The sequence below is a fragment of the Lissotriton helveticus genome, chromosome 4_2 (assembly GCF_964261635.1).
Source record: "Lissotriton helveticus chromosome 4_2, aLisHel1.1, whole genome shotgun sequence".
Lineage (NCBI taxonomy): Eukaryota > Metazoa > Chordata > Amphibia > Caudata > Salamandridae > Lissotriton > Lissotriton helveticus.
The window spans coordinates 111,364,036-111,387,276 of NC_136064.1; positions in this window are offsets into that span (position 1 = coordinate 111,364,036).

The window sequence follows — 23,241 nt, forward strand, 5'->3', positions numbered from 1 at the left end:
AGCGTCTACGGCGGTGATCGCAGATTTGTAACTGGGAGGGTTATTCACAGCCTCGTTTTCCTGGTCCTCCCAGCGCGGGCCTTCGTCGGCCTCGGGGAGGGGGGGGGTTGTTGCTGGTGCAGCGGGCTGGTGCCCGTCCGTGTTTTCCCTCCCTCCTTTCTGCTGTGTCCCGGAGCCGGGCTGGGGAGGTGATGCGGGCTTCCTCGTGGCTGCACCTCCCTTTGGTGTCTAGGCCGAGTGGTCGAGGGTGTCGGGTTTAGGCACCAGTCTCTAGTGGGCACCCTTGCTGCTTAGGCCGGTCCCCCCCCTGCTCCCAGGACACCCTCTAGGCGTGCTCCGAGAGAGACACGTGTGTGGGGGCTTGCTGCGGGTTTAGGCAAGGCCCGAGGAAAATGGCACCCAGGCGGGCGCCATCTTCTCTCCTTGGGTCCGAGCAGACTTTTCCACCGCCCCGCTCCTTTCTGGGCATTGCTCGTTGCCTGGCAAGTGCCGCAGGCCGCCAAAGAGGGGATATGGAAACGGGAGTTCTTATCTATCTTCACGCTTCTTATGTTGGGACAGGAGGGCATGGACGCTAGGAAGATAGGGGCTAAGGAAGACGACAAAAAGGTCAAGTACCAGCCATGGCCTGAAAAGAACATTGCTAACTGGTTAGAAGCATTCTCCATATTAGCGTCCGTTACTATGGAGAAATTCCCCAAACAGGGCCCTGGGCTGGTCCAGTACTCCAGGATTATCCACAATGAGGCAATGAAATGGGGAGGCAATGGTTGGATCAATTATGGCAGGGAATTTAGAAGGAAAATGTTGCAATGCCCAGAGATGAACTGGGATCAAAAAGAAGTCCAGCTCTGGATGGAGCACATGGGTGCGCGTGGTCAGACATCTGCTGGCGCTCAAGTTAGTCTCCCTGGGGGGCAGTCTTCCCTTGGGGGGTCCTTTCAGTTCCGGGGTAGGGGCAAGCATGCCTTGCGCGGAGGCCATAGAGGGAGTGGACACAGAGGGGGCTTCAAGCGATCCCCCCCCCAGGGACATGCCGTCTATTAACAACGGTTCATGCTCATGGGGTAAAACCTGCAAATTCCTGCATGCGTGTCACACCTGTTGGGGACCCCACCCCGCAACCTCTTGCCACACGAAACAAAACCTGCAACCAGCAGGAAGAGGGGGGCAGCAAAATTGAGTCGGTCAGCAAGCCCCCTTCCCTGCTTTCCCGTTCCGCCCCTACGCAGCACCTGGGCAGTTTAGGGTGCTCCTTTGCTCCTGCTTTTTCCCCAGTACTTCCCCCCCACTCCAATGCAAGCTCTTGTAGGTGTGTCTCCAGTTATCCTGGACAACATTACACCCTTGCTTAGGCGCTATCCCTTAGGGGCAGACAGCGTTTGATGTTGTTTGGTTTTCATGAAGGTTTCAAGATCCCTTTTCAGGTGCCCTGGGGAGCAAGGATGCTGACAACCTCAGATCTGCAAAAGAACAGCCAGAAGTGGTGAGGGCGAAAGTGGAGAAGGAGAGAGCTTTGGGCAGAGTGGGGGGACCATTCCTGCTTCCCCCGCTAGGGAACTTTGTCGTATCTCCCCTGGGGGTAGTGCCCAAGAAAGAACCAGGTGCCTTCAGACTCATACATCACCTCTCCTACCCAAAAGGGACTTCGGTCAACGATGGTTTAGAGGAGGGATCATGCTCTGTGTCATATTGTACGCTGGACGTAGCATTGGACCTTGTCAGGCGGGCGGGCAGAGGGGCCTGGTTAGCCAAAGCAGACATTGAATCAGCTTTTCGGTTACTACCAGTCCACCCAAGCAACTATCACCTACTGGGTTTCAAGCTAGACGACAAGTTCTACTATGACAAATGCATGCCCATGGGTAGCGCTGTGTCCTGTGCGTATTTCGAAGCTTTCAGTTGTTTTTTGCAATGGGCACTCCAGGGCACGTACGTGTGGAAGGCGTGACGCATTACCTGGATGACTTCTTGTTCATCGGGAGCGACGGGACACAGCTTTGTTCTCAGGCATTGTCAGACTTCGTACTTCTTTCGGAATACCTGGGGGTCCCCCTCGCCCCTGGTAAGACAGTGGGGCCAGCGCAAATTTTGACTTTCCTGGGAATAGAGATTGACACTTTTGCAGGGGAGTCTAGATTACCAGCAGAGAAAGTGCGCGACCTAGCGAACAAAATTCAAGCTCTGGCTGGATTGGACAGGGCCTCCCTTGAGTGCATTCAAGGCATCTTAGGTCTCCTCAACTTTGCTGCTAGAATCATCCCAGCAGGGAGGGTGTTTGCCAGGAGACTCGCTAGGGCCACTGCCATATCACCAAAAAGCACCACATGGTGAAGCTGAGCAAAGGCATTCAGCCTGACCTGGCCATGTGGGCTGAGTTCCTGGTCAATTTCAATGGGGCAGTGATTTGGAGGGCTCCCTGGGCTGGCAGCCACGACCTTGCCCTCTACACTGATTCGTCTGGTAAGCACGGTGTTGGCGCCATCTTGGACAGGGACTGGTGCGCTGAGAAATGGCCCAACGCCTGGCTTCAGAAAAAGGTTACAGCTAAAATCACTGTCCTAGAGCTATTTCCCATTGTTGTGTCTCTCCACTTATGGCCTGCAATACTGTCAGCCAAAAGGGTTCTGCTTTGGTCAGACAACTTGGCAGTAGTGCAAGCCATAAACTCCCATTCTGACAGTTGCCCCTTGGTTATGTTATGTTATGTTATTTATATTTCTAGAGCGCACAGCTGCCCCAGCAAAGGGGCGTCCTGGCGCTTTTGACAGGCACTGTAACATAACACACAATAAAAGAAGGGAAGACTATTCAGAGGCGGGAAACAAGAAGGTTTTGATCGCCTGCCTAAAGGCGAACAAGTCATTAAGAGCTCCGATGCACACCGGAAGCGAGTTCCATAGCCCTGCTGTGAGCACCCGGAATGTGCGGCCACCCATTCTGTTCAGTTTAAAGCGGGGGCAGACTGCCAAGTGGAGAGCCTCCGATCTCAAAGATCTCAGAGGGATGTAAGGAGTAAGTAAGTTGGCAAGTGCCGGCGGCGAAGAAGATTTCAGAATTTTAAAGGCCAGACACAGCGCCTTAAATTTGATCCGCTGTCTGACCGGAAGCCAGTGTAGGGCCAAGATGGTACCTGACACAGAACAGTGTCTGGGGAGGCCCACAATGGCTCGCGCCGCGGCATTTTGCACCCGTTGGAGCCTGGAGGCCTCCGCCTGATTCATCCCCAACATCAGCGAACTGCCGTAGTCCAGCCGAGATAATATCGACGCCTGGACCACAAGCTGTCTGGTGGGGGGATCAAAGTACTTTAAGACCGGCCTTATGCCCCGCAGGATACCATAACACGTGGCGGCCGTCTTCTTAGTGTGGTCCGTAAAAGTGAGCGCGGGGTCCAGCCAAATGCCTAGATTTTTCACTCCCGAAGCTGGAATCGGAGTAACTCCCAGCTCTGGTGGCCACCACTGGTTTCCCCATAGCTCCGCGTGCTTCCCCAACACCAACACCTCAGTTTTGGTGGCATTCAACTGGAGGCAGTTGGTGCGAAGCCAGCTTGCTACTGCCACAAGTCCCGCACGGAATCTGGGGGCCTCCACCTCAAATGTAAATGTAAATGTAAATGTGGGATACTTGTAAAGCGCACTGTTACTCTACCCGAGTGTCCTGGCGCTGTAGACCGCTGGGGAACCCATCCTGGTTTTCCCTGTGAGATAGTCCCTTTCTGGGTATCTCCAGGGTGAAATAAGGCATCCCTGGCGTCTGTGGGGGGCCGTTGTAGAGATGAGGCAAGCTTAATGCCCAGAGTTACCGAGTGTGTTCCCTGGTTAGAGTAGGCACTGAGGCGAGAATTATCGAGTCCGTTGACCCTGGTCCAAGACCCTGCCGCGTCGGGAATTGAACCCTGGTCCCGGGCCGTTCTCTGCTTACAGGTCTGCCGCCTCTAACCAGTGAGCCACACCTCTCCACGGTCTCCACTAAGTGTCACCGCCAGCTGCGTGTCGTCAGCATATGAGGTCATCGTCAAACCCCACTGTTTGACGACCGCAGCTAACGGTTTCACATAGAGGTTGAACATTGTGGGGCTCAACGAGGAGCCCTGTGGGACTCCCAGCTCCAAGGGATAGATGGTAGATTGGCGTTATGTGTAGGAAGGTAGATCCCTGACTATGGTTGCCCCCAACTTTTTGCCTTGTGTTTAGCTGGTTTTCTGACTTAGTTGACCTGGGGCCCTGCCATTCGGGACCCCAGGCCCACTGCTCTCTCTGTTAAAATGGACTCCATGTACCCTAGGTACATATCTGATTGGATACTGAGTCACCTTATCAGTCCCTGTACAAGTGTACCTTAGGTACCCAGGGCATAGGTGCACCCAGAGCCTAACAGGGGCTGAAACATGTATTATGCCACCCCTGGCTGGCCATCTAAAACTGACACAACTGGCTGCTTGACAGCTGGGGCAAGGTGGTGTACACACCCTTTGCTTTAGATATAGTATTCCTATATCTAACCCTAAAATGGACACATATATTCCTATCAGTCACTCCTATGGCAGGCCTTAACAATCCTGAAGGCAGAGTGCTTGGAATAATGTGAAATGGTGCTCTGGCATGAGCTGAGCCCGTTTGCAGCTTGCGGAACCAAGTCCTAATAGCTGTTCCATGATAACGCTATACCATATACTTAGGCTGTCCTGTTTTCAGTTTCTATTTTTGGTAAATTCTGGTGGGGTTTATTCAGTGTTTTCAATATCTTAAAAAACAGTTGTTTTCAGTGGTTACACATTTTCACGCCACTATAAACAACAGAAAAAGGGTTTTTCCAGTGTTTATGGAACGTTTTGTTTTTATCATTGCTTGCTTTCTGCACTGAAAGAACATGGTATATAGACAGTGTACGTATAGTGTATATGAGGTCCAAAGAGATCTTTGCAAATTAATCTTATTGTAGTACACCATACAATACTTCTTCAGTGAGTCTTTGGTCATGTGCGTTCGCGCATTCCTTCCCTTGTAAACTTCTGTGAAAAGGCCCTCTTAGCATTCATAACCCCTTGGGCTGAGAACCGTCAGCTAAGGGACACAGTTGGGATGACTCTTTCTTTGTTGCCACATAAAGCACAAAATTATAAATATTTGCGTTTTAGTTCCTGGGAATAGGAAAACAGTGCACCAGAATGGACTAAAAAGTCAATAGAATCCATCATTAACTCTGAAGATTGTAAAGATGCTTTCAGCATACCATCTAACAAGTGGCAAGGATCTCCTACAGGGAATCACTTCAGCTCGGGTATCAATTTTGACAGGTCATCACACACATTTTTTATATACATAGCTGAATCACTGCAAATACAAACAATATCACTCCAATCTTTGTTGAACTTGGAAAGAACCTTTTTTGCAGAGCATAACAAGTGACACTGCGTTCCATGTTTTCCAAAAGTCTGGTGTCACTTTTTCACCACTATTCCAGATGCTTAGTGATATATAAACTTGTCACTATACCTTGCATTTAATGTTTAAAGCCTGAGGTGTTGGCAATTCACCTACTATCAATACTGACCCACTAGAAACTATGGTCTGATGTATTAAGGGTTTTTACCCATTCTCTGTGGGTAAATGTGATGACACATATTAGGAAAGATTTTTATGAAACTAGCCATTTTACCTATCAGTGAAAGAATCAAATGCAGCCAAAATATCAAATATGAGTTTGATATGTCCTGATTCTCTACAGTTTATAAAATAATTAAACTAGACCTAAATCAAGAAACTAAACCCTGCATCTTTAGACCAAAGGCCATAATTGAAAAAAGTAAAAGGAAGAAGAAACAATATTTTAGTGGCATCCCTAAAGAACAAAACTCAAGCAAAATAATGTTAGCCAGTCTTTCTTACTGCTAGCTTGTATAACAAACTTACATTTTATTGACCCCTTCAGTAAGAACAAAATTACTATTTCACTTTCTTTTTCCTTTCTTTGAATGGCATTTAGTTTGTGGTTGTGCAGGTGTTTTTTCAGTGTTTATATGTTTTCACCGGTGAGGGGTATTTTTCTTTCAGTGGGGTTTTATCAGTTATTATAGGTTTAAACCTAAAACCCTACAGCCTACATATACTCTTAAGTGCATTATGTACCTCGCGGTCATATGCTAACTTTGGTATAACATTATCAAAACATGTCGAGTAAGGTGTCATACGAATTGGAATACTAACCCCTCGCCAATTCTGGCGACGGGGTTAGCATTCAACCCTTCTAGAGGGACACGACATGTATGTAACCTGTAACCCCGGTTAAAGTCAGACATAGCCTCAGCTCCACAAAATGGATGCTGCCACCGAGACACAAGTCTGCCCTCCTGCTGCTGGGAGTCCTTCCAGCAACAGAGGCATGGACAAAGGGTTTCCTGTCAGGGGCGGTGCCAGCACCATCCCAGACAGGATTTTGTGTATCCCAGGTAGGCAGGGCTAAGAGGAAGGTGACTGCAAGTGGCACCCCGGTGCTCACTGTACATAGGCCGGCTCAAACCAGTTCTGGGGGCACACCAGCCCCTGAGCTGGGGAGAGACCGGACAAAGGAGAGGGGTGTAACCACCCCCCTCCTAGTCCCACCCATAGGGCAGGACTTAGTCGCGTGCCAGCCCCTTTTCTTAGGATAAAGGTAGGAGCAGGCCCCCTTCCAAATTAGATCATCTTTGAATCCTGAAACTACTTTCCACGAAAGGAACTCAAGACTTCTTCTTAAGATTTCTCCCTTGTGACTAAGGAGTAGTCACCCTGCACCCGCAGGCTCCATCCAAGCATCGCAGTTTGCTGTAAGTCTCTCCTCCGGATCAAGACTGTCCAGCTCGACGAGAACCAGCTTCCCTGGCACCTCTGACCTCTACCTGCATCATCAGCCCAGCTGAGATTCGTGGGTGTGACGAGATCTCGAGGGACCGGCCATCTTCAAGACTGCACGACGCTTGCCGAGCACGACCGCCGAGGGACCCTCGAGTGAGTGCTTTGGGGTAAGAGAAGCCCCAACCCCAAGCAGCACGAGCACCGAAGTCCAGCCCCCCAGCATCCTCCAGATCTGCGTGGGGCCCTTTTGCTTCTGCGCTGCTTGCCACGTTGTCCGGTCACTTGCCCGTTGGCTAGTGACCCTCCAGACGATGTTCTATGTTTGTTTCACCGCTGGTCTAGCTCCTCTGGACTGGCCCTTGTCTCCTCTTGAAGGGGAACTTCCTCGGACCCTCCTGGTCCACTCCAGACGCCATTTTGTGTCACCACGTGGGCTTGCCTTAGCCAAGGCTTGTTGCCTCCTTCACCGGATCCAGCCTCGCCAGCAGCAGACATCCGACGTGGGACAGCTCACAGACCTCCAGCCTGGTCGACATCCTCGCCCTGGTCCGTGCAGCAGCAGAATCCAGTGTCACCTCTTCACCCGGCTGGGTGACCTCGTCCGGTGCCATCCTGGTGCCCCCCTAATCACTGGCTAGTGATTCAGAACTTGGTCCCCTCTGCTTACAGGTATCCTTCTTCACTGATCCAGTCCTTGGATCAGCCCGGAACATCTTCACTGGTCGCCTGCCAGCAACTTTTACTTCAGGCTCCTGGTTCGTCAACGAGGATTCCCGACGACACTTGAACCCTATGCAGCCGCAGCCCCTGGGCTAGGTAAACCGAGTACCACGGTGCTCCAGCGTAGAACCACTCTCTAAGTGTCTAGATCCACTTTCGTTTTTGACCTACCTAGTCGGGTTCGCCCGAGAACACTAACTTTGCATTTACTAGCCTCCATAGACTTTGTTCCGCATCCCGCGTGAGAGTGCACACTCTGCACCCGATCCCCCTAGGTCTCCTGCTCGTAATCTAAAGGTTCAGTAGTCTAGCCCTAGCGATCCCAAAGCCTCTGAGAATAGTTACTTACCTGCTAGTAATTCGCATTCCACTTTCATAGTATATGGTTTGTCGTGCCCCTCGGGCATTTGTGTAAATTGTGCGACTTTCAGTATTTCTTTAATAGTTTTGTATTGTGCTTAGCACCCTGTCCTCATAAAGAGTCCAGGGTTGTTGTGTTATAAATAAATATCCTTTTATTTTCATAACAACTTGTGTGGTGTCCTTTCACTTGGTGTTCAAGGGGTATATGTGATGGTAAAACAGCTGGCTTAACACGCCCTCTAGAGTTTAGCCTTAGACTGCTCTTGTCCATGCTACTAGGATAGCTGGTCTAAAAAGGTTGACTTACAACCAATCATCAATAAGGGTTGTTTGGACTGATACAAAGTGCTCACTAGAATAGTGAACATTATATATCAGGCCAACTTCTGACATTGGTGAGCAGCGGTTGGGATTTGAGCTTGCTGTTGTTTTACCACACATATCATAAGAATATCATTTGAAAGATCACATAAGTACTAAGGTACATATAACTTAGCTTAGAATACTCTGAGTTCTACTGAACCAGCTGTTGTAGTTCAACAGGGCTTAGCACACCCTGACTACAACTCTAGCAAGGGATCAGTAGGCAAACAAATAGTGTAGGTAAGTGCACCACTTACACCTCACTAGAAAAGCATGTCTACCCATGGAGAGTCTTCAGAGACTCCCCTAGTGGCTAATGACCCTCCACAGGTCATCTCAAGATATGCAGCCCTCAGTTTCCAGGAGATGAGACAAGTGTGTACCTCCAGGAAATTGAAACAGGGGTCTAACCCCACCACTCCCTTTCTGTTAGGTCTCTTAGAGACATATGATGCTAGGAAAGCTTCTCATACAGATGGGAGCATGCCAGCCTTAGAGGGTACCCTTGGTGATCCAGACCTCCTTGACACTGAAAAAGCAGTTGAGGAGGAGGAAGAAGAGGAGCTCTCTGGGGATGAGGCAGACAATAGGCCTGAGCTAGTCAGCCGACTTACTAGGGCCAACTTAGACCTACTTAGGGAAGGATATGGGGGACCCCCAGTACTGACCCTGATGAGGCCTAACCTTGGAGTTAGAAGAGATAGATCTCCTTCTAGGGACTCCAATAGATCTGTGCACTCTCATGCCTCTTCCCAGAGGAGAAGGATTTCTCCCCAGAGGAGATTGACTTCCCCTCAGAGAAGAGAGCATGAAGCAAGGATGAAACAGGCTAATCTGAGGATCCAGAGGGAAGAACTTGCCCTGGCCAAAGAGAAGCTTGCCTTCGCTAGAGAGCAGCAGATGAGTGGGACAGTCCCCACTGGTGGCAGCAATATCCCTAGAGATAAAGAAAGGAGTTTAGACACTAAACACCTGAGTAAGATAGTGCCCCCCTTTAAACAAGGGGATGACATCCACAAATAGATGGCTGCTTTGGAGAGGGCCTGCACTGTCCAGTGCATCCCCCAGAGTCAGTGGGCAGCTATATTGTGGCTCTCCTTTGAAGGCAAAGGTAGAGATAAGCTCCTCACTACTAGAGTGGAGGATGCTAACAATTACCAAGTCCTGAAGAATACACTGGTTGATGGGTTTGGCTTAACCACTGAGCAGTACAGGTTGCTGTTCAGAGACACCCAGAAAACTCAGTCTCAGGATTGGGCTGACTTCGTTGATTGTGCCACTAAGGCTTTTGAAGGCTGGCTACTGGGTAGTAAGGTTACTGATTTCAAAGGATTGTATAATCTAATTATGAGAGAGCAAGTCTTAAATAATTGTCAGAACCAGTTATTACACCAGCACCTGGTAGACTCTGATCTGACCTCTCCACAAGAATTGGGTAAGAGGGCAGACAAATGGGTCAGAACCAGGATTAGGCCTAAGAACCAAGGTGGTGACCAGAAAAAGGAATCAACCAAGCCTCAAGAAAAGGGTGGGGATAAATCTACAGAGAAAACTTCCCTAGGGCCCCAAAACTCCAAGAATGGGGGTGGGTCCCAAGACACTTCCTCTACCCAGAAGAAACCTTATTGTTATCCCTGTAAACAGGTGGGTCACTTGAAAACGGACAGCAGTTGCCCAAAGAATAACAATAAGGAGAACATACCCCCAAGTAACATTCCCAAACCTCCTGTTACTACTAGTAGTAATCTCCCAGGTGATGGGAGTGCCCCCAAGAATTTGGGTGCATTTACTTTGGGAGTTCCTGGGGACTCTGGCCTGACCAGGTCCCCTGACTTAGATACTCTTGTCTGTGAAAATGGCATGGGGTTTGCCAACTTCACTGCTTGTCCCAACACTTTGAGCAAGTACAGACAGGAGCCCCTCATCAATGGTATAAAAGTTGAGGCCTATAGAGATACAGGGGCTAGCATCACTATGGTGACTGAGAGTCTAGTCCCCTCAAGGCAACTTTTTCCTGGAGCCACATACCAGGTAACCAACATTGATGGAGTGCAGAGAGATCATCCCATAGCAGTGGTAAATCTCAGCTGGGGAGGTGTCACTGGCCACAAGAGAGTGGCAGTGTCATCAAACTTGCCTGTAGATTGCCTACTGGGGAATGATTTAGAGATCTCAGCCTGGGCTGAGGTAGAGCAAGAAACCCATTTGAAAATGGTGAACCTCCATGGTAAGGTTAGTGGGGCAGTGATAGCCTCAGCCCCAGTCCAAGATGTCCTCCCTGAACAGGTCAGGAGGGCTGTGCCAGTCACAGCCCAATCTCAGACAGCTTCCTTCCCAGAAAAGGTTAGCAGGGCTGTGATGGTCACAGCCCACACCCAAACTGAGCCCCCTCCTGAAAAGGTTGGTGGAGTTGTGATGGCCACAGCTCAAACTCAGACAGATGATAGTGTTGTGAAACCTGAAACTATGGATCACTCCACTCAGACAGAGAGCATTGAGGAGGAAGCGAAATCTCCCTCCCACCAGACTTTAGGAAAGGGTCAGCCTCCTCAGGGAACTGATCTGACCCCTTGTGAAGAAACTGCCCCAGAGGTAGTCAGGCCTAGCCTGGCAGAGCCTCTGATGTCAGTGGACCCTTCCAAGGTGGGACCCAGTCTGGAGCAGGTAACCTGCCCCTCTCTACCCTGCCTCAGTCAGCCCAGGGCTGTAGAGGTCAGGGAGGCCAGTGTTGGACCCCAAAGGGCCCCCTGTCCAAAATAATCTCCCAATCAGCAGATTAAGGGCACTGAAGCTAGCAGACCTAGCCAAGTGAAAATAAAACACACTCCTGAGGGATCCCCCTTAAAATTAGTTAGGGACCTCCCACAGATGGACACTGTTGGGCACAGCCAAACTTGGTACCCGAGGGCCCCAGACCTGACCTGTCCCTCCAGTAAGCCAAACAGAGGGACCCAGCCTCCAGCTTTAGGTAGCCAGAGGTTGACCCTGAGAGCTCACAGCAACTCAGTCCTGGAAAGAAAGGCACACATGGTAGATGGTGATTGGAGGAAGTTGAGCCCAACATTAGTGGAGTCTCACTTCAGTACTCCATCCCAGCACCAGCCTTTTACTTTACCAAAACACACCACAGGTAGAGATTCCCTATGGTGGAGACCCTCAGATACCCTTAGGGTGAGGGATTGCTTAGTGGACCATGAGATAGGGGGTAACCATGCCAGTGCTTGTACTTCCTTATATGGCCACTTAGGCAATATAGGCTTACCTGGTCAAGGATAGCCTTATCTCCTTTCGTTTGGGGGGGGGGGGGGGTTATGTAGGAAGGTAGATCCCTGACTATGGTTGCCCCCAACTTTTTGCCTGGTGTTTTGCTGGTTTTCTGACTTAGTTGACCTGGGGCCCTGCCATTCAGGACCCCAGGCCCACTGCTCTCTCTGTTAAAATGGATTCCATGTACCCTAGGTACATATCTGATTGGATACTGAGTCACCTTATCAGTCCCTGTACAGTATACCTTAGGTATCCAGGGCATAGGTGTACCCAGGGCCTACCAGGGGCTGAAGCATGTATTATGCCACCCCTGGCTGGCCATCCAAAACTGACACAACTGGCTGCTTGACCGCTGGGGCAAGGTGGTGTACACACCCTTTGCTTTAGATATAGTATTCCTATATCTAACCCTAAAATGGACACATATATTCCTATCAGTCACTCCTATGGCAGGCCTTATCAATCCTGAAGGCAGAGTGCTTGGAATAATGTGAAATGGTGCTCTGGCATGAGCTGAGCCCGTTTGCAGCTTGCGGAACCAAGTCCTAATAGCTGTTCCATGATAACGCTATACCATATACTCTTAAGTGCATTATGTACCTCGCGGTCATATGCTAACTTTGGTATAACATTATCAAAACATGTCGAGTAAGGTGTCATACGAATTGGAATACTAACCCCTCGCCAATTCTGGCGACGGGGTTAGCATTCCACCCTTCTAGAGGGACACAACATGTATGTAACCTGTAACCCCGGTTAAAGTCAGACATAGCCTCAGCTCCACAAAATGGATGCTGCCACCGAGACACAAGTCTGCCCTCCTGCTGCTGGGAGTCCTTCCAGCAACGGAGGCATGGACAAAGGGTTTCCTGTCAGGGGCGGTGCCAGCACCATCCCAGACAGGATTTTGTGTATCCCAGGTAGGCAGGGCTTTAGAGGAAGGTGACTGCAAGTGGCACCCCGGTGCTCACTGTGCATAGGCCGGCTCAAACCAGTTCTGGGGGCACACCAGCCCCTGAGCTGGGGAGAGACCGGACAAAGGAGAGGGGTGTAACCACCCCCCTCCTAGTCCCACCCATAGGGCAGGACTTAGTCGCGTGCCAGCCCCTTTTCTTAGGATAAAGGTAGGAGCAGGCCCCCTTCCAAATTAGATCATCTTTGAATCCTGAAACTACTTTCCACGAAAGGAACTCAAGACTTCTTCTTAAGATTTCTCCCTTGTGACTAAGGAGTAGTCACCCTGCACCCGCAGGCACCATCCAAGTATCGCGGTTTGCTGTAAGTCTCTCCTCCGGATCAAGACTGTCCAGCTCGACGAGAACCAGCTTCCCTGGCACCTCTGACCTCTACCTGCATCATCAGCCCAGCTGAGATTCGTGGGTGTGACGAGACCTCGAGGGACCGGCCATCTTCAAGACTGCATGACGCTTGCCCAGCACGACCGCCGAGGGACCCTCGAGTGAGTGCTTTGGGGTGAGAGAAGCCCCAACCCCAAGCAGCACGAGCACCGAAGTCCAGCCCCCCAGCATCCTCCAGATCTGCGTGGGGCCCTTTTGCTTCTGCGCTGCTTGCCACGTTGTCCGGTCACTTGCCCGTTGGCTAGTGACCCTCCAGACGACGTTCTACGTTTGTTTCACCGCTGGTCTAGCTCCTCTGGACTGGCCCTTGTCTCCTCTTGAAGGGGAACTTCCTCGGACCCTCCTGGTCCACTCCAGACGCCATTTTGTGTCACCACATGGGCTTGCCTTAGCCAAGGCTTGTTGCCTCCTTCACCGGATCCAGCCTCGCCAGCAGCAGACATCCGACGTGGGACAGCTCACAGACCTCCAGCCTGGTCGACATCCTCGCCCTGGTCCGTGCAGCAGCAGAATCCAGTGTCGCCTCTTCACCCGGCTGGGTGACCTCGTCCGGTGCCATCCTGGTGCCCCCCTAATCACTGGCTAGTGATTCAGAACTTGGTCCCCTCTGCTTACAGGTATCCTTCTTCACTGATCCAGTCCTTGGATCAGCCCGGAACATCTTCACTGGTCGCCTGCCAGCAACTTTTACTTCAGGCTCCTGGTTCGTCAACGAGGATTCCCGACGACACTTGAACCCTATGCAGCCGCAGCCCCTGGGCTAGGTAAACCGAGTACCACGGTGCTCCAGCGTAGAACCACTATCTAAGTGTCTAGATCCACTTTCGTTTTTGACCTACCTAGTCGGGTTCGCCCGAGAACACTAACTTTGCATTTACTAGCCTCCATAGACTTTGTTCCGCATCCCGCGTGAGAGTGCACACTCTGCACCCGATCCCCCTAGGTCTCCTGCTCGTAATCTAAAGGTTCAGTAGTCTAGCCCTAGCGATCCCAAAGCCTCTGAGAATAGTTACTTACCTGCTAGTAATTCGCATTCCACTTTCATAGTATATGGTTTGTCGTGCCCCTCGGGCATTTGTGTAAATTGTGCGACTTTCAGTATTTCTTTAAGAGTTTTGTATTGTGCTTAGCACCCTGTCCTCATAAAGAGTCCAGGGTTGTTGTGTTATAAATAAATATCCTTTTATTTTCATAACAACTTGTGTGGTGTCCTTTCACTTGGTGTTCACGGGGTATATGTGATGGTAAAACAGCTGGCTTAACACGCCCTCTAGAGTTTAGCCTTAGACTGCTCTTGTCCATGCTACTAGGATAGCTGGTCTAAAAAGGTTGACTTACAACCAATCATCAATAAGGGTTGTTTGGACTGATACAAAGTGCTCACTAGAATAGTGAACATTATATATCAGGCCAACTTCTCACATTATGCCTCCTGTGCGAGCTGGTGCGAGCTTGCCTGTACAACAATGTCGAATGCAGGGCGTGCCACGTTCAAGGTACCAAGAACATTGCGGCTGACGCTCTCTCTCGTTTTCAGTGGCAACGGTTTCGAGAAGCTTGGCCGAGAGCGAGAGAGGAAGCCACCCCCTTCCCGGCACATCTCTGGAACCTGTAGAAGTGGTAAAACGAATGAGGGCCCTGGGAGAACTGTCGTTGGCACCAAAGACTAACAAGAGATACAGGGCATGCGTGGAAAAATATTGTGCCACAGTTGAGGCATGGGAGGTGTTGGACCTGGCCTAGTGGCGTGGTTCCCCCCTGTTCCTCAGCGCCCCGTTAGCATCGACCTGCACCCCGAGTTCCCTGCGCAGCACCCCGTTAGCGTAGCCTGCACCCAGAGTCCCTGGTCGTCCTGCTCCCTGTATGCCCAGACCCCGTAACCGACGACCAGCCCCGCTTATCCCGTCCCACTCCCGGCTCCGAGCACCTAGAACCTGCATGCCCCACAAGGCCCGGCAGCCATTTTCCCTTCCCGAGATCCCTGGCTCCCTGGGCCTAGCGTGACCCCGGCCCCCAGCGAAACCCAGACTCCAAAGGCGCGCCAGTCCGGCTGGGGGGTAAAGGGCTCCCCGAGTGAGATAAGCCGGGGAGTTTCGATGGCACCTCCGGCCTCCCCTGAGAGACTGGTTTCTGTCACACCTTTGGCCTCCCCCTGTGGGCCAGTTTCGATTGCACCTCTGGCCTCCCCGAGGGCTGGCTCCAGACCTGCTGGGCGTCTGGGAATTCCCGGGCGCATCCTCAAAGGATCAAAGAGCCAACCGCCGGACCTCGCCAACGACTAGCCCCCAAGGCATGAGACCTCCGCCTGCGAGGGTCCGGACATCAAAGGGCCACTGGACTATATCAAGGGCCGCACCACAACTAGCGGGCAGTTGTATCTTGGACCTGACAGCCCTGCTGATCTGATCGCGGCTGATCCTAAGAAGAACTCAACCTTGCATCGCTGAGCCCTGCTGATGCTGTCGCGGCTCCTTCTTCGCAACACGGAACTGAACCACCTGAGCCCTGCTGACGCTGTCGCGGCTCGACCTTGCAAAGACCTCGGAGCCCTGCTGACGCTGTTGCGGCTCGAGCTTGAACTTCTCAATCTGAGCCCTGCTGACGCTGTCGCGGCTCCTCAAGAACTTCTCCATCTGAGCCCTGCTGACGCTGTCACGGCTCCTCAAGAACTTCTCCATCTGAGCCCTGCTGACGCTGTCGCGGCTCCTCAAGAACTTCTCCGGATCGAGCCCTGCTGACCTCGTCGCGGCTCGAGGAGTACTCTGGTTCGGCTGGACCATCGAAGCTACCATCACGACCTGAGCCGACTCGACGTGAGTGAAGCAGCCAGTACGACCATCACCTCCCGTATCCCCCGGCTCGAGGATTGAGAGCTGTGCGCAGGGTACGCCTCGTACTGGCCCAAAGGCTAAAGACTGTCCCGCTTCCCTCTTCCCGAAACCTCAAAGACTTTGTGATCCCGCGATCATTTGTACATAAGAGTGCTACTTTCTTTTTACTGCTTATAAAGAACTTATTACCAAAATCCAACGGTGTGGTGTCCGTTCGTAAGTGTGGTGTGAGCTCAGTGTGTACGATCCTAGATTCGAAGTCCTCCCCGGTGGGGACCTCACGATAAGACTCGGCAGTATCTGTGGGAGAGGTGGGTCCTGGGGTGGTCGGGTGAGCACAACCTGGCCCTCCGAGATCGCCCCCTTCTAACATTGGTGGCAGCGTCGCGATAAGAACCTATGTCTAGGGATCTACAGTACTGACACACTACCCGAACGAAGAACAACCATGAGTCTCATCCTAACGAACGACAAGACCACCTTCCAGATGGAGCTTCTGGAAGACTATACGCACCGAGAGCTGAAGCAGTTTTGCAAAGATCTCCATATCGCTACAACTGGGTTAAGCACCAAGGAGGACTTTCAAAAAACCCTGACAGCATGGGTAGAGGCCGGAGCCCACCTTCCCCCGCCAACTGGAGACGGTGGAGAGGGAGAGCCACTGACCGAAACCCGCGGCCAAGAGGGTGAGAGAGCAGAGTCCCCGATGCGGAGTCCCAGCACGGAGAGAGGTCTATCACCAGAAGAGATGACCAACCGAGAGCGCAACCAAAACCACGAGCTAGAACTAGCACGTCTGAAAATAGACAGAGAGCTCAAGTTGGCCGAGAAGAAGCTAGCCATCAAGCAGTTACGGCTGCAAGGAGAACTGGAGGAGAAGAAACTCCAGAGAGAACACGAAGGGAAAAGACTCCAGCTGGAGCACGAGCGCGGCCTGAAGGAGATAGAGCTGAAGGCCCGGAGTGAAGACAGCCGAACACCGGGGACCCGAGAGGCCGTTCCCCCGGTGGAACCCAAAGTCCACATCCCCAAGGATGTGGTCAAAGAGTACTATAAGAACGATGACATCCAGCAATGGTTCAAGGCCTACGAGGTCGCCATGACCTCCCACCGAGTCCCGCGGACGGATTGGCGAGCCGGCCTGTGGGGTCGATTCCTGAGCGAGGGGAGAGACACCCTGCTCGACCTACCGTCCTCCGAACAAACCTCCTACAGCCACATGAAGGAGGCCCTCCTCACAAGGTATGGGCTCACCCCGGAAATGTACCGACAAAGGTTTCGAGACTGCAAAAAGATCCCCGGCACCACATGGGTAGAGTACGGGAATTTCTACAGCCGAGCCCTGGAAGGGTGGATCAAGGGCAGCAAGGTGTCCACCTTTGAGGGGCTCATCGATCTCATTGCTTATGAACATTTGTCCACAAATTGATTTGTGGAACTCCGACAGCACCTCCTGGACAGCAAGTTGGCTGACCCCCGGAAACTGGCCGTCGAGTCAGATCGCTGGGTGAGCACCAGAGTCCCCCGGGGTCCCGGGGGAGACTATGGCCGAAATGAACAGGGATCTTCCCGCCAAAGGGGAGAGGGGGGTCAGAGTAGACAGAGGGGATCCCAGGTAGGGTCCCCGCGAAGCCCCCCCAGAAACCAGCCCGGAACCTCTCCCCCCACAGCGCGCGCAGGGTTCCCCCCAGCCAAGCCAGGGCCCCGAGTCAGCCAAGCCTGCTTCCTTTGCCAGCAACCAGGGCACTGTGCCAATGACCCCCTGTGCCCTCTGTTCAAGAAGCCGCCGCTGCGGGTCCCCCAGCGCGCCAGATAGCCTCGGTAGCCTTAGAGGAAGAAGGGGGGGAGGATTTCGAGGGGGGGGGCCCAGCAGCCATGATTCTAGTCTCCCTGGGTGATAGGGAAATGGTCCCCGGAGCCCCCCTACACGACAACACGGAGAACTACAGGCAGCAAGTGACAGTCAATGGCCACCGCATAGGGGCGCTCCGAGACACAGGGGCTAGCATCACTGCAGTAAAATGTCACTTGGTCACCGAAGCTCAAATTGTACCCCGCGTCTCCTGCAGGGTGATCGCAGCAGATAACTCCGTCCGCACCTGCTGGATAGCTCAGGTCCCGTTCGAATGGGGGGGCGTCTCCGGGGAGTTGCGAGTAGCGGTCCGCACCGACATGCCCGTGGACTGCCTGCTCGGCAATGACTTGGAGAGCTCCCCGTGGAAGCAGGTAGAGTGTAGGACCCACCTGGAGATGGTGGGCCTACCGGAATGGGCCTGTGTGAGCACCCGTTCCATGACCGCCGGAGTGGCCACCCCCGAGGGGGTAATCCCTGAGAATGCCCAGCCAGACCCCGAGGACCCCGAGGTCCCCGAGTCATCTGGAACAACCGAGCTGTCCCCCGGGAAGAGCCTCGCCTCCGACGCAGGTCCCCTCGGCCCTGACGTCGATCAGACCCCGAGCCTGGACGACCTTCCTGAGCTGGCCCAGTGGTGCCAGGAAGGAGGACCGTCCCGAGAAGAGTTTTGCCTCGAGCAGACCTCCTGTCCGTCCTTGGTTGGGCCGCGGCAGCAGGCCGCCGCCCAGGCCGCCGGTGACCAGTCCGGCTCCCACTATATCTACTGGGAAAACGGCCTTTTGTACAGCGAGCAGAAGTCGGCCGAGCTAGGGTCAGCCCGAGTGCTGGTGGTACCCCTACGCTTCCGCTGCTTCCTCCTGAACCTGGCCCATGATGTGCCCCTGGCGGGACACTTGGGACAAGACAAGACGTATCACCGCCTGGTTACACACTTTTATTGGCCCGGCATGCGCTCCGATGTGGAGGCCCACTGCAAGTCCTGCCCCACGTGTCAGTCCAGCGGGAAGAGCGGAGGAAGGCGCAAGGCCCCCCTCCAACCCTTCCCCATGGTCAGTACCCCCTTTGAGCGGGTGGGAATAGATATTGTGGGGCCTCTCGACCCTCGGACCTCCTTAGGCCACCGATTCATCCTCGTCTTGGTGGACCATGCCACCCGTTACCCCGAAGCCATTCCCCTCCGAACGGTGATGGCCCCCGTAGTGGGGCGGGCCCTCATGGGGATCTTCTCCCGGTTGGGATTCCCCCGAGAGGTAGTGAGCGACCGAGGGACAAACTTCATATCGAAGTACATGAAGTCCCTCTGGCAACAATGTGGGGTGACGTACAAGTTCACCACCCCATATCACCCCCAAGTTAACGGTCTGGTTGAGCGATTCAACCGGACCCTCAAGGGAATGATCATGGGCCTCGAAGAGCCCCTGAGGTGCAAGTGGGATGTCCTCCTTCCCTGTCTCCTCTTCGCGTACCGCGAAGTCCCCCAGAAATCCTTGGGATTTAGCCCCTTCAAACTGCTCTACGGGCACCCCGTCAGGGAGCTCCTCGGCCTGGTCAAAGAAGGGTGGGAAACAGCGGCCCCAGAGCCCCCTCCGGATGTGTTTCGATACATCCTGGCCCTCAGGAACCAGACTAGGAAGTTTCGAGAACTGGCCGAGGCAAACCTCGAGGCCAGTCAAGAAGAGATGAAACGGTGGTATGATCAGAATGCTACTCTGGTCGAGTTTCAGACGGGACAACAGGTCTGGGTGATGGCCCCCGTGGAGCCCTGTGCCCTGCAAGACAAGGGGACAGGGCCCTTCAAGGTGGTGGAGCGCAAAGGCCAGGTGACCTATCTCATCGATGTGCAGTCCCCCAGGAACCCCTTGAGGGTCCTCCACGTGAACCGCCTCAAACCCCACTTCGCACGGTCCGAGTTGAGCTTGCTCCTCGCCACTGACGATGGAGAGGAAGAGGAAACGGAGCCTCTCCCGATCTGTGCGCAAAGGAAAAAGATGGCTCCGTAGAGGGAATGAGTCTCTCCTCCTCCCTCACCCCTGAGCAGCGTGAGGACTGTCGCCAGTTACTGGGACGATTCTCCAACCTTTTCTCCCTCATCCCCGGCGTCACCAGCTGATGCGTCCATGACGTGGACACCGGGGACAGCCCTCCGGTACGGCACAGAGCCTACCGCGTCCCTGACTGAGTCCGGGCCTGCATCAAGGCCGAAGTCTTTAAAATGATAGCTCTAGGTGTGGTCGAAGCCTCTGACAGCCCATGGGCTAGCCCCGTGGTCCTGGTTCCGAAGGCGGCCGCCCCCGGTGCTGTTCCCGAGCTGAGGTTCTGCGTCGACTACCGCGGCCTTAACGGAGTCACCAGAACCGACGCCCATCCCATTCCCCGAGCAGACGAGCTTATTGATCGCCTTGGGGCTGCTCGATTTCTCAGCACGTTCGACTTGACCAGCGGATACTGACAGATCGCCCTCACCGAAGGGGTCAGAGAGAGATCCGCTTTTTCCACCCTGGATGGTCACTACCATTTCCGGGTGATGCCCTTTGAGATGAAAAACGCCCCCGCCACCTTCCAGAGGCTGGTTAACCAGGTACTGGCTGGGTTGGAAGAGTTCAGCGCTGCGTATCTGGACGATATCGCAGTGTTCAGTTTCCACTGGTCCGAGCACCTCCAGCACCTCTGGGCGGTGCTGACGGCCCTGCAGAGGGCCGGTCTCACCATTAAAGTGAGCAAATGCCAGATCGGACAAGGATCCGTAGTCTACCTGGGGCACCAGGTCGGAAGCAGCCTCGTAGCCCCCCTCCAGCCCAAGATCGATGCGATCGTGGCCTGGGAGGCCCCCACGACCCAGACGGAAGTGCGGGCATTCCTAGGGCTCACGGGGTACTACCGAAGATTTATCAAAGGATACGGCAGCATCGTAGTCCCCCTCACGGAGTTAACCTCCAAGAACCAGCCGAAGACAGTCAGCTGGACCCCCGCCTGCCAAGAGGCGTTCGAAACCTTAAAAGACGCCATGTGCACTGCCCCAGTCCTACAGGCCCCCGACTACTCCCGAGAGTTCGTGGTCTAGACGGACGCGTCCGAGCATGGCATCGGAGCGGTCCTATCCCAGGTGAACTAAAACGGTCTAGACCTGCCCGTGGCATTAATTAGCCGGAGGTTACTCCCTCGAGAGCGAAGGTGGAGCACCATCGAGCGGGAGGCCTTCGCGGTGGTTTGGGCCCTGAAGAAGCTGAGGCCCTACCTGTTCGGTACTCACTTCCGGGTCCAGACCGACCACCGACCCCTCCGGTGGCTAATGCAGATAAGAGGGGAGAACCCCAAACTGTTGCGCTGGTCCATCTCCCTCCAGGGGATGGATTTCACTGTGGAGCACCGGCCTGGTGTTGACAACGCCAACGCAGACGGCCTGTCCCGATTCTTCCGCCTCAGTGAAGAGATCACCCAAGAGGATGGGTAGTTCTCTCCGCCTTTCAGCTGGGGGGGACGTGTGTTGGACCTGGCCTTGTGGCGTGGTTCCCCCCCCGTTCCTCAGCGCCCCGTTAGCATCGACCTGCACCCCGAGTTCCCTGCGCAGCACCCCGTTAGCGTAGACTGCACCCAGAGTCCCTGGTCGTCCTGCTCCCTGTATGCCCAGACCCCGTAACCACTCCCGGCTCCGAGCACCTAGAACCTGCATGCCCCACAAGTCCCGGCAGCCATTTTCCATTCCCGAGATCCCTGGCTCCCTGGGCCTAGCATGACCCCAGCCCCCAGCGACACCCAGACTCCAAAGGCGCGCCAGTCCCAGGTGGGGGGTAAAGGGCTCCCCGAATGAGATAAGCCGGGGAGTTTCGATGGCACCTCCGGCCTCCCCTGAGAGACTGGTTTCTGTCACACCTTTGGCCTCCCCCTGCGGGCCAGTTTCGATTGCACCTCTGGCCTCCCCGAGGGCTGGCTGCAGACCTGCTGGGCGTCTGGGAATTCCCGGGCGCACCCTCAAAGGATCAAAGAGCCAACCGCCGGACCTCGCCAACAACCAGCCCCCAAGGCATGAGACCTCCGCCTGCGAGGGTCCGGACATCAAAGGGCCACTGGACTATATCAAGGGCCGCACCACAACTAGCGGGCAGTTGTATCTTGGACCTGACAGCCCTGCTGATCTGATCGCGGCTGATCCTAAGAAGAACTCAACCTTGCATCGCTGAGCCCTGCTGACGCTGTCGCGGCTCCTTCTTCGCAACACGGAACTGAACCACCTGAGCCCTGCTGACGCTGTCGCGGCTCGACCTTGCAAAGACCTCGGAGCCCTGCTGACGCTGTCGCGGCTCGAGCTTGAACTTCTCCATCTGAGCCCTGCTGACGCTGTCGCGGCTCCTCAAGAACTTCTCCATCTGAGCCCTGCTGACGCTGTCGCGGCTCCTCAAGAACTTCTCCGGATCGAGCCCTGCTGACCTCGTCGCGGCTCTAGGAGTACTCTGGTCCGGCTGGACCATCGACGCTACCATCACGACCTGAGCCGACTCGACGTGAGTGAAGCAGCCAGTATGACCATCACCTCCCGTATCCCCCGGCTCGAGGATTGAGAGCTGTGCGCAGGGTACGCCTCGTACTGGCCCAAAGGCTAAAGACTGTCCCGCTTCCCTCTTCCCGAAACCTCAAAGACTTTGTGATCCCGCGATCATTTGTACATAAGAGTGCTACTTTCTTTTTACTGCTTATAAAGAACTTATTACCGAAATTCAACAGTGTGGTGTCCGTTCGTAAGTGTGGTGTGAGCTCAGTGTGTACAATCCTAGACTCGAAGTCCTCCCCGGTGGGGACCTCACGATAAGACTCGGCAGTATCTGTGGGAGAGGTGGTTCCTGGGGTGGTCGGGTGAGCACAACCTGGCCCTCCGAGATCGCCCCCTTCTAACAGGAGGAAATTGGGGCATCCTTAGAGATGAGACTGCAGTTTTTCATCCTGTGGGCTAAGGACAACTAGAAGAGCCACTCGTTGATAGCGGGCCACCTAGCAGCCATCAGCCACCACGCCAAGCTAAAGGGACAGGCTGACCCTACCAAGACCTTTGTAATTAGGGCAGCGCTAAAAGGGTGGGCTAGAAGTGAACCCAAGGCACCTGACAGCAGATCGCCCATTGACTTCCAGACTCTGCAAGGCATGATCAATTGGCTGCCCCAGGCCACCACCTCAGAGTTCGAGGCGGCACTGTTTGCCACCACTTTCAGCTTGGCTTTCTTTGGTGCGTTCAGGATATGCGAGTTGGTGGCTAGATCTAAGAACGACACCATTGGTGTGCGACTGCAGTTGCATGATGTGTCATTGATAAGCGATGCACTCAAGATCACGCTGCGACAATCTAAAACTGACCAGCGGGGGAGAGGTAAAGTGTTTTAGTTGCAGAGCCTAGGAGTGAACAAGTTTTGCCCAGTCAGTTTAGTGGTTGCCTATCTTGCTACACGCCCGGCAGTGGACGGGTATCTCCTCATACATGCAGATGGCACCCATCTTTCCAAATATCAAGTGGAACACGTCAGGCAGGCATGTTTAGTGTTGTCGGGTGTATCTGCCCCGGGCAAGCGCTTTTGCACGCACTCCTTCCGCATAGGCGCAGCCACCACAGCATTTTCCGAAGGCTTACTGTTAGACCTGACACCCTTGGCGTGGTTTTC